This window comes from Canis aureus, chromosome 23 (assembly GCF_053574225.1).
Source record: "Canis aureus isolate CA01 chromosome 23, VMU_Caureus_v.1.0, whole genome shotgun sequence".
Classification (NCBI taxonomy): domain Eukaryota; kingdom Metazoa; phylum Chordata; class Mammalia; order Carnivora; family Canidae; genus Canis; species Canis aureus.
In genome coordinates, this window is record NC_135633.1 from 7,454,054 (window position 1) to 7,468,070 (window position 14,017).

Sequence of the window (14,017 nt, forward strand, 5' to 3'; positions counted from 1 at the left end):
CTAATGTAACTAGAAACTCTAATATTTCAATACCAAGAGGTTCACCAAGGGGTTCATGTGGCCAATCCTTGGATACAGGCCTGATGACTCAGGACAGAGGGGAAATCCCCCATCACACTTCTTTTATACTTACTATAATCAGGGCAACTCAGACACTAAGACACATGTTCTAGAGTCAGTTGGAACCAAGCTTGAACTCCATTTCTGTCTTATTATGGTTGAAAAACCAGGTATTACCTGCTTCAGTCCATGGGTCTGACAGAAGGAAAATGATGACTTTATCACTGGGATATTTCAATAAGATGATACCTGTAGATTCATTGCTGAATTTAGAGCCCGTGTTCAATATCAGCTTTTATTTTTTTAAGTCTTATTATTTCCATTGTATTTTCACTTGGTTAATAACACAATTATCTCTAACAGACTCACTCAGTCTTGGGCATCTCTTTGTAAAAGTTCGACACTTTTTACTTCCTCTTTATCTGTTTATGATATGTATATATATATTTTTAGAAATTAAAAAAAGATGACTTTCTTTCAGTGGAATAATAAGAAATCAAGTGGTCATAATATAGCAAACCTTTTTTTTTTTTTTCAGCTATCTAGCCAATACCCCCCTCCAACACACACACACACACACACACACACACACACACACACACACATGTTCACCAAGAAATGACTCTGCAAAAGCAAAAGATCACCTTAATACTATTCTGGGGAAAATGATAATGCCCTTACTAGTTAATAAATCTGAATAGTTGGCATAGTAAAGCTTCTCTCCTCCTTACTCAAACATTACTTCACAGACATTAATTTTTCCTGTGGTGTTGACTACAATTCATTGAGTAAAATGAGAGGAAGGAAAGAGAATTACAAGTGAGAACCTAATTGAACAGCAGGGATTGACTGATTGGCATTGGCAAGTACCTCTGTTGTGGCAGCATCAGCAGGGCTGCCTGGGGTCCCAGACCTCAGCTGCCTATGGCTTAATGCTTGAGAATAAATCTGGTATCCAATCATCTTGAATGCCACTTGTCATTAACCCCACTTTCTAACCCCAAAATGACCAACTAGGTGGACTACAAATGGTTTATATCTGTTGCAGGGATTTTTTAAATTTCATGACACATGAGCTTATATTCTCAGGTGGTTTGGGTTTGAATACACAGAAATGTTCTTCCTGTATGGTTTGGATTCATCCTTATCTTCCTCATCTTTAAAACAGACATAATAATTCTTGCCTCACAGACCTTCTGTGACTATTAAGGGAGACCTGTACTACTATCTGTAGTCAGTGAATAAAAATGTTTCTTTCACCTCTTTGCTACCAGGGCACAAAGATGAATACAACTTTTTCCGTAGGAGTTCACATTCTCTGAAGGCTACATGTACATATATAATTAAACTAGTAGACAATATTGTAATATAGTTACAAATCAAATGCAGTAAGTACCAAACCAAAGCTCCAATGTCATCCTACCAGTAAAATACTGGGATAACATACTCCCTGATAACATGATTTCAAATATAATGTTATTTCTGAGTGGCAATTGGTGCTCATTCTCTGACTAGACTTTATTTTTTAAAACATTTTATTTATTTATTTAGATAGAGAGCACGAGCAAGAGGAGAGGCAGAGTGAGAAAGAGCATCTCAACCAGACCCCATGGTAAGCACAGAGCCTGATGCAGGGATCAATCTCATCACTCTGAGACCATGATCTGAGCCGAAATCAAGAGCCAGAGGTTTAACCAACTGAGCCACCCAGGCATCCCTGACTTATCTTTATTTTCAAAGAAATGTGGAATAAAATACTTATCTTTTTAGGAGGTGGAAAGAGAAGGAAAGGCCAGTAGTACATGAGAATTTGCTCTGCTTTGGGAATGAAAAATAGATCCCATGTACCCACTATTCTCTTAGCTCCATCTTCTGGGATCATCAACTATCATCAATGAACAACAACTCACTAGGACATGTCTGAAATAGCTGCCATGTTCCAGTCAAGACAAGGAATTAGAAGCATTTTCAATGTAACATTGAGTCCTGAGAACAATTGCCACAAGATGGCACCAAATAGCAGCCAGGTTTGAATAAATTTAAATCCTAGAGCTGGCTCACCTGGGCAGGCTAGTATTTTAAGGACACTTTCTCTAATGCATGGGTTTTATTTTATTTGGATTTTAATAGAAGCTTTGAACTGTATTAGAATTCCCTATAAGGCTTGAACCCTCCTTACCCTTCTTCTCAACCTATTCCATTGTCCACTTAGCCCAGTGCACTGTGGATACCCTACTCTCCTCCAGTCCATCATCTGGAGAATGGAGATTTTGTTCTAGTGGTCTCATCTTCCTAGAACACTGTAATAAACACAACCATTTCCTTCTGTTATTTAGGTCTCAGCTCAAATGCCACCATCTCAAAGAATCCTTCCTTGACAACCATTTATAAAGTAGCTTTCTCTCTTCAGTCTCTCCTATTCTATGACCGTGCTTTCTTTACTTCATAGCATTTGTCAGCATCTTGTGATCTGGTATATACATTTGTGTATTGTCTCTCTTTATGCACTAGAATATAAGCTCACAAAAGCATGGACTCCTCTTCCATGTTTGCCACCATGCCCCACAGCCTTCCAGATGGTTGTTGGTAACGATGGCAAGCTCAATGGATGGCTGCTTTGGGTCATTGCCTGGGGCCTGCTGGCTCTTGCTCAGTAAGCCAGGTAGTAACTCCAGAGGGAAATTACAAATAAGAGATCTGTAGGAACTATGGTGGGTTGGAGGACTTAAGCAAGAGATTATTCCAGTAAACACATTTGCTTGAGTATACTGGGGATAACATCTTAATAATAACAGTGATAACAGCAGCAAGAGCTAGCACACACGAAGTGCTTATTCTGCCAAACACTTTACAGGTATTAGCTTACTTAACGATCTGATGATATAAATATGATTATTACCCCTATTTTAGAGACGAGGAGTTATGGGACTTGCTCAAGATTATCCAGCTAAGAAATGAAGGAAGTGAGATATAAACCATGAGAGTCTGTTTCCATTCTCTTAACTAAAACTACTGTTTCAAATCAAATCATGGAAGTGGCAAACATACATAAAAGTCGCTCTTAAAAAGAATAGCTAAGGAGGTCTTAGCTAGGAAAGATGGGTACAGCCGATGAGACACAGAGATGCAGGGCAGGTCACAAAATAGAGAGGGAGATCACATGCAGGGTGGTTAAAAGAACAATAAATGATGAAGAAAGAGGGGTTGAAATGAATAAATAACTCTTGAGAGGGTTCAAAAGCATGGATGGGGAAAAAGTACACACACACCCAGGTAGATCTTTTCGTACCCCAGGAATCCATACCACACTTTAAACCTGTTCTGCTAGCATAGATCATGGCATTTTGGCAGATTTGGGAAAGAACAAATGAACTGCAATTTGTCTCCTGAAATTGTATTAAGGGTTAGCCCCCCAACGAGTGTTTATATGTTAGCAGAACCAGAGAACTGCGAAAGGGGCAAGATTGACATCAAGAAAAAAAGATTACACTGAGCTTTCCTACATGCGTCTACATAATTCAAGTAAAGGGCAGAAATGGGAATTTTCTCAGGTGTGCTTAAGAAAATGTTTTACAAATTCCATAGAGAACATCTAACTTGTATTTGGATTCTGTGCTCCACTGCAGCATGGTTATTTATGGTGTTTATTGAATACAAGCATTATTCTCTGCCCCCTCTGCACATTTATAAACAGTTTCTAAAAGGCATCCATTATGGCTTATGATCCATAATTGGAAACAAGATGTGAGCAGTTGTGCATTCACCGACCTTACAGAATCACGTAAAGTCATCTTGGCCCCATTCCTCGAGGGCTGGAGAGGTCTTGTCACTTAACTTAAGTGCCTCAGATGTTAATTAGGCCTCAGTCCCTGAACTTTTCAATGACACTTTCAGTTCATGGGTTATCTCTGAGTACATGCATTCACTGCCATTTCTAACAGATCAAACCCAAGTATTAATAATATACACTGCAGTAGTAATCCACAGAAGTTTTGGAATTAATTTTAATCACCAGGAAGGCAATGAGAAAATTACTACTCTTTTTTTAACTCCCTTTTATATCTATATATAGATATAGATATATAGATATGTAGATGCCTGTCACTTTTATGAAGTGTCACTTTTATGAAGTGAACCAAAATTATAAAATACAATAAAAGCACCAATATCCCAGTGCTCAGTTAAAAAAGTTACTAATACAGTTGAAGACCCCTCCATAAAGCTACCTGATTACATCTTCTAGAATTAACCAACATTCTGATTGCAGTTTTATCATTGCCGTGTACTTCTTTATGAATGAATCCCTGAACATACAGTGTTCTAAATGATGCAAATGGTATCAGGTTGACACATATTTTTATAAATTCCCTTTATCACTCAACATTATTTTGACATTTACTGATGTTGAGAGGAACAAGCCTAATTTGTTCACTTTCATCCTTTCTTTGATGGAAATTTAGTCCCCAGATCTTTGCAATCATAATCAATGAAGTTATGGAGATTCTTCTTTTGGGTTCTTGTGTACATGTCCCAGAGTTTCTCAAATATATTGCTGTTAGTGGGACTGTTGGGTCGGAAAGTATGTGCACAGACACCTTTACCAGACTACTAAACAATTCTCCAAAGTACTAAAAAATTTATATAAATATATGCTCCAGCAAAAGTGTGTACTTTTTCCATTGCTTCTTGCCAACACCTTGGTATTGTCAGAAGTTTTTTTATTACAGTGGGTGTATCACAGTATTTCACTGTGGTTTTATTTAGATTTCCTTGATTACCAGTGAAATGGAACATCTTTCCATATGTTTATGGATTTTTCTTGTTTCTGTATATTTATAATTTTGTCCATCTTGTTTTCTTTTTATATAGATTTGAAAAAGTTATTTATATATTCTACATATTACCTTTGTTGGTTTATACATTTTGCGAATATCTTGTCTCTAATTATGTAATTTATAATTTCACGTTCTTTTAAATATTTATTTGAGAGAGAGAGACTACATGCACCATGGTGGGGAGTGGCAGGGGGAGAGGGAGAGAGACAATCCAAAGCAGACTCCCCACTGAGCACAGAGCCCAAAGCAGGACTCAATGTTAGGAACCTAAGGATCATGACCTGAGCTGAAATCAACAGTGAGACCCTTAACCAGCCACCCAGGTGCCCCTATTTTCACTTTTCTGAGAGGATGATTTCTTTGATGAACAGAAGGTAATTATGTTAAAGTAAAATGACTTCCAATCTCATTTTTTAAAAATATCTTATTTATTTATTCATGAGAGACACAGAGAGAGAGGCAGAGACACAGGCAGAGGGAGAGGCCGGCTCCCTGTGGGGACCTGATTTGGGACTCGATCCCAGGACCCCAGGATCACAACCTGAGCCAAAGGCAGACACTCAACCACTGAGCCACCTAGGTGCCCCTCAATCTTTTCCTTTGTTGTGATTTTTAAATAGGTTGTTTCTATTGATTCACCATTAAATGTGACACTTGCTATAGGTTTTTAGATTCTGTATCTCATTTGCTAAGATTTTTTTCTTTCTTTAACAAGTGAATGAATTTTATTGAAAGCTTTTTCTCTTTGAGGTGATTCTACATATTTCTTTCCTTGCATCATGTAATGTAATTAATTATATTGATATATTTAAGTACTGTTAAATTATCCTGAATTTCTAGGATAAAGACAATCTGTTCATGAGATTTGAAAAAATAATTTCAGGTTGTTTTATTTACATTTGTTCCGAAGAGAATTTTAAAACATAAGTGATATGAAACTGTGGTTTTCCTTTATTAAATTGGTGAATAGTTTGTAATAACTTTATGCTATCCATAGTAAGTGAAATTGGGAGTATTTCCCTTTTGTTATTCACTGGGTTATCTTGTAAAGATCAGCATTATATGCTTCCTGGATATTTAACTGGACTTGATGTATCTTATCTGTTATTGGGTTTTGCGTATCTATGCATATGGCTAGGTGAACATAGATTGTTAACTAATAGAAAATTTTAGTTGTTATATATTTACTCATTTAAAAAAATGTCCGAGATGCCTGGGTGGCTCAGCGGTTGAAAGTGCCTGCCTTCAGCCCAGGGTGTGATCCTGGAGACCCGGGATCGAGTCCCACATTGGGCCCCCTGCATGGAGACTGCTCCTCCCTCTGCTTGTGTCTCTGCCTCTCTCTCTCTGTTCTCTCGTGAATAAATAAAATCTTTTAAAAAAATGTCCTGAGTCATTTGGCAAATTATATTTTTCCATTAATATGTGTATTTCATGAAAGTTTTCAAATTATAAAATTATTATTTTTAAAGAAATATTTGTCATATCTATATGTAAGTCTCAGTTTTTATTTCTAATAATGATTATTTTTGTACCCTGCCTCTACTGTCTTTAATTAGTGCCACTAGGATTTGGTTTATAAAATAAATCCTTTCAAAAAAAATAACTTTATATTAGCTTTGATAATGTAGATATTTTCATTTTATTTATTTTTGCTATCATCTTTATTTCTCCCCCCTTGATTCACTCTGCTTTGTTTTGTGGTTCTTTTTGTTAACTTCATAAGTTGTATGCCTTTATCATTAATTTTAGCCTTTCTCTCACAAGAGTGGAGGTACTTTAAAAAGCCACATCAGCTGTATTCAACAAATTTAATTACCTATTACAATTCCTGAAATATCTTTTGGGATCCAAAACTTTATTATCTGAAGCCCTTGTACATGTTATCTGTTATTGTTTTTCTGACTCCCATTCATATTAGTTAGAGAGTTTTAATGGCAGATTGTGTTCAATGGAGCTATATCTGTGAGAACCTGGTGGGACCGGAGTTGGTGGTGAGTTTCTCCAGAAAGAACGAGCTTCTGTTTCTGCCAGATGTCCCCAGAGGACAAGTCTTAATAAAACAAAACAAAAACGCACCCCCAAACCCCCAAAACCTTTAGCCTAATCTTTAAAATTTGGTTTCTCCCAGATTACGTGTAACATAAATCCAAACTTGTTCATTTTCTGGAATATGCTTTTTATATGAGGGGAAGATAGTCAATAAAGAAGAAAAAAATTGGGAAAATGAAGATGCATTTTGTTCAGGATGTCCCAGGCACTTAACTTGATGGAAAGAACTCAACAGCTTTGAGTCAATTCTGACTTTGCTTCTTCCAAAATGTGACCTTGAACAAGTTTCTTACACTAATTAAAATGTGAGTGTCACTGTGTCTAAAAGTATGGAGAACATATTATATTGACAGAGTGAAGATTAAACATATACAGTATGAACCCACCTAACAAAGTTCCCAGAAAGTAATGTGTTCTTCATATATGATAGCCCTCTCTTGTTCTTCCATTTCTTCCTTGGGTAAGACAGAATGATAGTACAGCCACTAAAAGGGCCCCAGGTCTACGGTCTCTCTGGCCATGATTCTAAAAATCATGGCATTTATTCAACAAATATTTATTAACTATCTCCTACATACTAAGCACTGACAAACAGGGTTACAAAGTAGAAAACATCTGAATGAGTCTAATACCTTTCTCTAGGGTTAGAATTTAATAGACTCAGATTGGTAGATGTTTTGAGTTAATAATGCTTACTATCCTATATGCTTTGAATATATTATCTTCCTTAATTTCTCCATCAATTGCCTTATCTGCCTGATTTTCCATATGATGAAATGAACATCTCAAATCATACAGTGAGAAAACATCAAAGCTGGCTTAAAGCTCAAGCCATTTTATTCCAGATCCTACTTCAAAAGTCTTAAAAGGTAGCTTCTACTAAGAGTATAAAGTCATTATATGGTATTATTCTCTTAAGGGCCTTAGAACCTATTAGGCCAGAAAGTCACAAACACATCATCCCAACCATGCTTGAGCACCATGATTGGTGCAAAGGTGGACCTATGAAGTGTTGGGTCAGGTAGGGGCGATACCAAGCTGAACATCAGCTGAACTCTGCAGTTCTGGATCACCATTATCAGGCTACTTCTAGTTTTCTGAGAACATCAGAATAAACTCATAAATTAGAAAATGACAGTCAAATTGACAAATATTTATTTCTCAAGTTTTAATTTAAATTCCAGGTAGTTAACACACAGTGTAATATTAGTTTCGGGTGAATTAAATGACTTATATCATTACTTATATCCAACGTCTTATATCCAACACACGTCTTGGACCCTCATCTTGTCCTGAGGGGCTTGGTGGTCAAGAGCTCATTTTTATGTTTACAGGGGGCTGGGGGGACTGAGGTTGGTCTGTGAGTCTGAGAATCACACTCGGATGGCCACCTGCAGGGAGCCTTCTGCCACCAGCCCCTCCTCAGACTGCTCAGGTGGAGGCAGAGCAGAGCCACCCATTGCCTTGTCTCCGAGTCCAGCTGTGGCTGCGGTGGTTCCTGGTGCTAACAGAACAAAGTCCCACCCCTGGGCCTGCCTGGTCCTCTCCCCGGTGCCATAGGGAGTCCCCTTAGCTCCTCCTGAGCCTGCTTGGGTCTGGCCTCATCTCAGACCCCTGCTTAGAACAGGGGATGTGGCCAGCATGCTCCTTCCCTCTACCTGTTAGTACATTTTCTTGAAAGAATAAAATTCCCTTTTTCCTTAAAAAAAAGTTACTTATATCCAACTTATATCCAACACCCAGTGCTCATCAAAAACAAGTGCCCTCCTTCATGCCCATCATCTATTTAACCCATCTCCCTTCCACCTCTCCTCCAGCAACCTCCAGTTTATTCTCTATAGCTAAGAATCTGTTTTCTGGTTTGCCTCTTTTTCCCCCTTATGTTCATCTGTTTCTTATATTCTACATTTAAGTGAAATCATATGGTATTTGTCATTCTCTGACTGACTTGATTCACTTAGCATAATACATTCTGGCTCCATCCAAGTCCTTGCAAATGCTAAGATTTCATTCTTTATCATAGGGTAACATTCCTGTGTGTGTGTGTGTGTGTGTGTGTGTGTGTGTACCACATCTTTACCTGTTCATTAGTTGATGGACATTTGGGCCTTTTCCGTAACTAGGCTATTGTTGATAATGCCTGATGTTGGCCTGCTTTTGTTGCTTTTGATGGGAGTTCTCTGTGCCTTCTGGCTTTGGAAGCCTGTTTCCTTCCCCAGACTAGCAAAGTTTTCATCTATAATTTCCTCAAATAAACCTCCTGCACTGCACCCTTCTCTCACTTCTTTTGCTTCTGGGACTCCTATGATGTGATTGTTACTATTTTTTTTGGAGTCGTTAGGCTCCCTAAGTCTAATGTCATGATCCAAGATTTTTCTTGCCTTCTTTTTTTCAGCTTCATTATTTTCCAAAATTCTATCTTCTACATCACACATTCATTCCTCTGCTTCTTCCTTCCTTGTGGTCATTATATCCAGTAGGCTTTGCATCTCATTTATCACTTTTTCAATCACTTTTTCATTTCAGCCTGATTGATTTTAATTTTTTTCATCTCTGCAGTAAGAGTATCCCTGAGGTCTTCTAGGCTTATCTCAGGCCCAGTGAGTATCCTTATGATAGTTGCTTTAAGTTCTGGATCAGGCATATTACTTACATCTGTTTCAATTAGTCCCTGGCCATGATCTTCTCTTGTTCTTTCTTTTGAGATGACTTCCTCCATCTGGGCATTTTGTCTAGGTCTCTGCCTTCTTGTGTGTGTTAGGAAAGCCTGTTAGGTTTCCTGCTTCCAAGAGTAATGTCTTTATGAAGAAGAGGTCATATAATGCCCAGGGCCTGGCACTTTAGGAAGTATGTCTGGCGTTTGCTGTATGCACTCTGCTGTTGTTAGGGCTGTTCTATTCTTCAGGCCAGTCCTCTGTAGAGCTTCTCTGTGCCTGCAGTGGGGAGTGTTTGGATGTTGGCCAGAGCACTAGATGTGCTCTGGTCTGCTTGTTAAAAGAGACATGATGCTATTTCCCCTAAAGCTTCAGCAGAACTCTATGGTCAGTAGAGTCAGAGCATGCTGGGTCTTGTGCTGGTCTGGGGTAAGGACCCACTGCACTGGTTCTCAGGCACACTTGCCCAAGAAAAGCAGTACCAGCAGAGCGCAGGGTGCTGGGGCTTGGTAGGGCAGTTTCGGCAGCCAGTGTCGGCAGTGTGCTGTTTACTGTAGTTTATGGTGAGGAGCAGAAGAGGGAAATGGCACCAGACAGCAACTTATCCCTGGAGAGGAGAGTTTTTGGTTGCTTTTGTCAGGGAAGACTTCCTGGAACAGTAAGTAATTTCCCCTTTGTGTGCCCAGGGTGTTTTTCAGATTACTGTTTTCACACTGTCTGTGTCTGGGTTGCTTGCCAGTCTGTAGCAGCACAGTACATTTTGGGCTCTATCCCAGGCAGGCCAGCTGAGGTTTAAAACTCTAAACTTTAGGGACCTTGTATGAAGGGGACCTGTGCTGATCTTCTGGGGTAGGGTCTTGCAATGCCAGGACTGAGCATTTGACCCAGAAGCACAGTCAAAACCACAGCACAGGAGCAAGGGGGTTAAAGCAAAGCACACTGAAGAGCCAATATCCAGGTAAGCCACACTCAGCAGGTGTCTGTGCACCTATGCTGAGGGACAGGTGAAGGAAATGTCACCCCCTGGCTCTTTAGTTCCCAGAGAGGCAATGCTCCTCTTTCAGATGTGCTCCAAGAAGAGGGAACCCTCTCCCAGTTTGTCTTCAGCTATCCTCAGATTGTGCCACCTGCCCTGGTGGTTACCTGCCTGTCTTCTCTACAGGAGCACTGCAGCACCCTCAGGGCTCTATATGAGCCATGCCACGGACCTCTAAAACTCCAATCTTTGAGCCCTGTTGTTGCAGAAATGCCTGAAAATCAGCCCTTCTCATTTTCCCAGTCAATGGCTTTGGGGAAGTGTTTTCCTTGTGCAATCCCCCGTATACTCTCCTCTCTCTCTCTCTCTTTCTCTCTCTCTCTGTCTCACCTTTCTCCACCATCAGGGCTTCTTCCACAGAACCTGTGATCCATTTCTCCCCCAAACCATGTCTCCACACCTCCTACCTTCCATGATGTGGCCTCTTCTCTCCCTCTAATTGTACAGATTGTTGTCACTCCTCAGATTAATTTCTCAGGTTATCAGAATGATTTGATATTTATTTATCTAGCTATGTTAGAGGGACAAAGTAAGCCTAGGGTCCTCCTACTACTCTGTCATCTTAGCTCCTTGACAATTCTTTAAAGTATAAGAATCCAACCCACTTTGAGTGCTTATCTTTCTAAAAAGTCATTAAGGTAGTACACCTCATTTGCAAAAATGTATTTTTCACATATACATCAGCATGAGTTTTTAAACCAGTGTTCAGCCTGTCTTATCATATTAAGATATTTGTATTGTGAGACTGGTGTGCTGGTGGCCCTGCATTGACCAGGTGGTTTTGGAATTTTGGTGTATGCACCTAAGTGAAAATTTAGGATTCCACCCTCTAGTCAATCATTCATTTACTGAAAGGCTACTAGGACTAAGAACAAGGTACAGAACCCAGAGAGAGAAAAGCCATGGTCCCCACTCTTAAGATTTCATAGTCTGGTGGAGGAGAAATAGACAATTACATCAGTATTCTAGAAATTAAAGTAGAGGGGGCAATTCAAGTTATTTTAGAAGGGCCTCTACTGGTGGGTAGGGGTGGAGAATTAGAGAGATTGCACAGGTGAGAAATCTAAGCTGAGCCTTCAAGGCAAATAGAATTTTACCTGATGGAGATAAAAGAGCACGAGAGACCCAGGAAATACCATGTGAAAAAGATTCTGGATGCAGGGAAAAAAAAGCAGTGTTCAGGAAGCACTGTAGTATGCAGGGCTTAAGGAAGAGGGAGAGAGAGAGAGAGTTGATAAGACAGGATGGGATTCTTCTACAAAAGACCACAATTGAAGTTCCCTTGGAGTTTAGTTATCATTAATCCTACACACAATGGAAAATCATTGCATCAGGAGCATTACAATCACATTTCTATGGTGAAAAAATCACTTTGGAGACATGGGTTAGCAAAGATTGGAGGAGGACTGGTTGGAAATGGGAAAATCATTTTGGAGGCCTTACAACAGAGGTAGACTTCATATGAGGTGACATCCCAAGGCCAGTATGACAAGGGAGTTTTAGCTCATTCATCAAGACACTTACTGATAATTTTAGGAAACCATTTAGTATAGAAAATTTTAACTCTGAATATCACCATATTGAAATAATCAAAAAGAAAAGAAAAGAAAAGAAAAGAAAAGAAAAGAAAGAGAAAGAAAGAAAGAAAGAAAGAAAGAAAGAAAGAAAGAAAGAAAGAATCAAAGGAAGAGATACCAAGGGTGGTAGCCAAAGAGACTGCAGAAAGGAGGGATTTAAGAGTGGAATCAATAGGGCCTGGTGGCAGGCAAGGGAGAGACAAGAATGAGAAACTGAACGTGACTCTGGAATCTCTGCTTCAAGCTAGAGAGTAGATAAGTTTAAAATAATAAACATTCATGCAAATTAAAATTACAGTAGTTTATCCCCTTTCTGGAAGCCAGAGGAAATGCAGAATAATAATCAAATGCATACGACTAGGATAAAGATAGGAAGAGAGAGAATCAGCGATTTTGAAAACCAACTTTCCCACAGCCTAGTATAGGTACATTGTGATAAGCACCAAGTTAATTAAGACGAGCATTACAAAGGCACCTGCAAGTTTATTCAATTATGCACAAACATTGGAGTCAAATGGTAGAAACTGTGTAAATACAGGAAGGTAAATAGGTCTGTGATCAAAAGATACGAAGTTCCAGCTCCTGCCCCACTGTTTACTCACCTCTCGGAGTTTCCGCCTCTGCGTCCAAGAACCTGAAATAATCCCTATATGGTGCTGAGGTGAAGATCAACTATGATAATGGATGTGAATGCACATATCAACTACAAAGCCCTTGACAAATGTGAGTTATTATTATGATGGTATTATCACAATAAAGTTAAATGCACTTAGGAAAAACCACCCTAGCTTCCAATTTCCCAGTCAAAATATCTACTGGACACTTAGGTGCCAGTCAGCTGTGTTAAGCCCTGGAGGACAAACAAGGTCCCAGCTGTCACACAGCTCTCATGGAGTCAGCATTCTCACAGTGAGAAAGAAAAAAGCCACAGGTTATTTACTAATTCAGTGTGGCTTTGGCAAGAGAAAAATCTCTGCTGAATATTCAGCTCAGTAGTTCCTGGATCTAGCACTAGGCAAGGGACACAATACAGGTCTCTTGGTAATGTCATAGTGTTCATTAGAATACCAATGCTGGAATTAAGGGAAAATATGGAGGTGAAGTGGGTTCCAGGATTAATTACTGGATGTCAAAAAACAAAACAAAAGACCCAAGAAGCACATCCATGAAAGAGAATCCAAAATTAAGAACTAGATTGGGCAGGTGAAGTACCTGCATATGGAAAGTCTAAGGAATTGAAGCAATCTGAATTAGGTATTATTTGCAGAATCTGCTTTTTAAATGACTGTATTTACACTCAGTTATTCAAGCTGAAAATATAAATTAATCTATTACTTAAGACCCCTTCAGAAAGGAACTGGGTAGAAAAAGGGATTGACTCGAGCCTTGTAATAAGCACACTATGGGGACCTTTCTTCTAACTCTCCAGACATATATAGAGTTGTCCTCTGGGCTGCAAATGTCAAACTCATGTCAAGGCACCCTCCTGTGCTATCTAGAGTAGTGCTGTCCAACTAAAATACAATATGAGCTAGACGTGAAATTTCTAATTTCTAGAAATCGCATTTAAAAAGTTAAAAGAAAGGAGTTTATTACAATTTAACATGTTTCATCCAATGTACCTAACATACTATTATCTTAATACAAAATCAATATGAAACATTTATTCATGAGTCACTAGAAACATCATAAGCCAACAGTTACCCATTAACAATGACAATCATCTTAACGTGATGCAATACAGTGAGATGTAGTCGAATAAGCATAATAAAGTAGTGCTAAAGGAAAAATATTTTACACTGC

At 39.0% G+C, this 14,017-nt stretch overlaps 1 protein-coding gene and 1 long non-coding RNA gene across 3 annotated transcripts in view; one reads left to right on the forward strand and one right to left on the reverse strand.

Moving 5' to 3' along the window:
* NELL1 (neural EGFL like 1) overlaps positions 1 to 14,017 on the reverse strand; it is an 812,319-nt gene that overhangs the window by 74,477 nt on the left and 723,825 nt on the right. The window lies entirely within an intron of this gene.
* The window catches only part of LOC144294532 (uncharacterized), a 37,668-nt gene continuing 33,731 nt past the window's right edge, over positions 10,081 to 14,017 (forward strand). The window contains exon 1 of the long non-coding RNA XR_013361892.1: positions 10,081 to 10,259. This is a non-coding gene — a long non-coding RNA (uncharacterized LOC144294532). The remainder of the gene's footprint in view (positions 10,260 to 14,017) is intronic.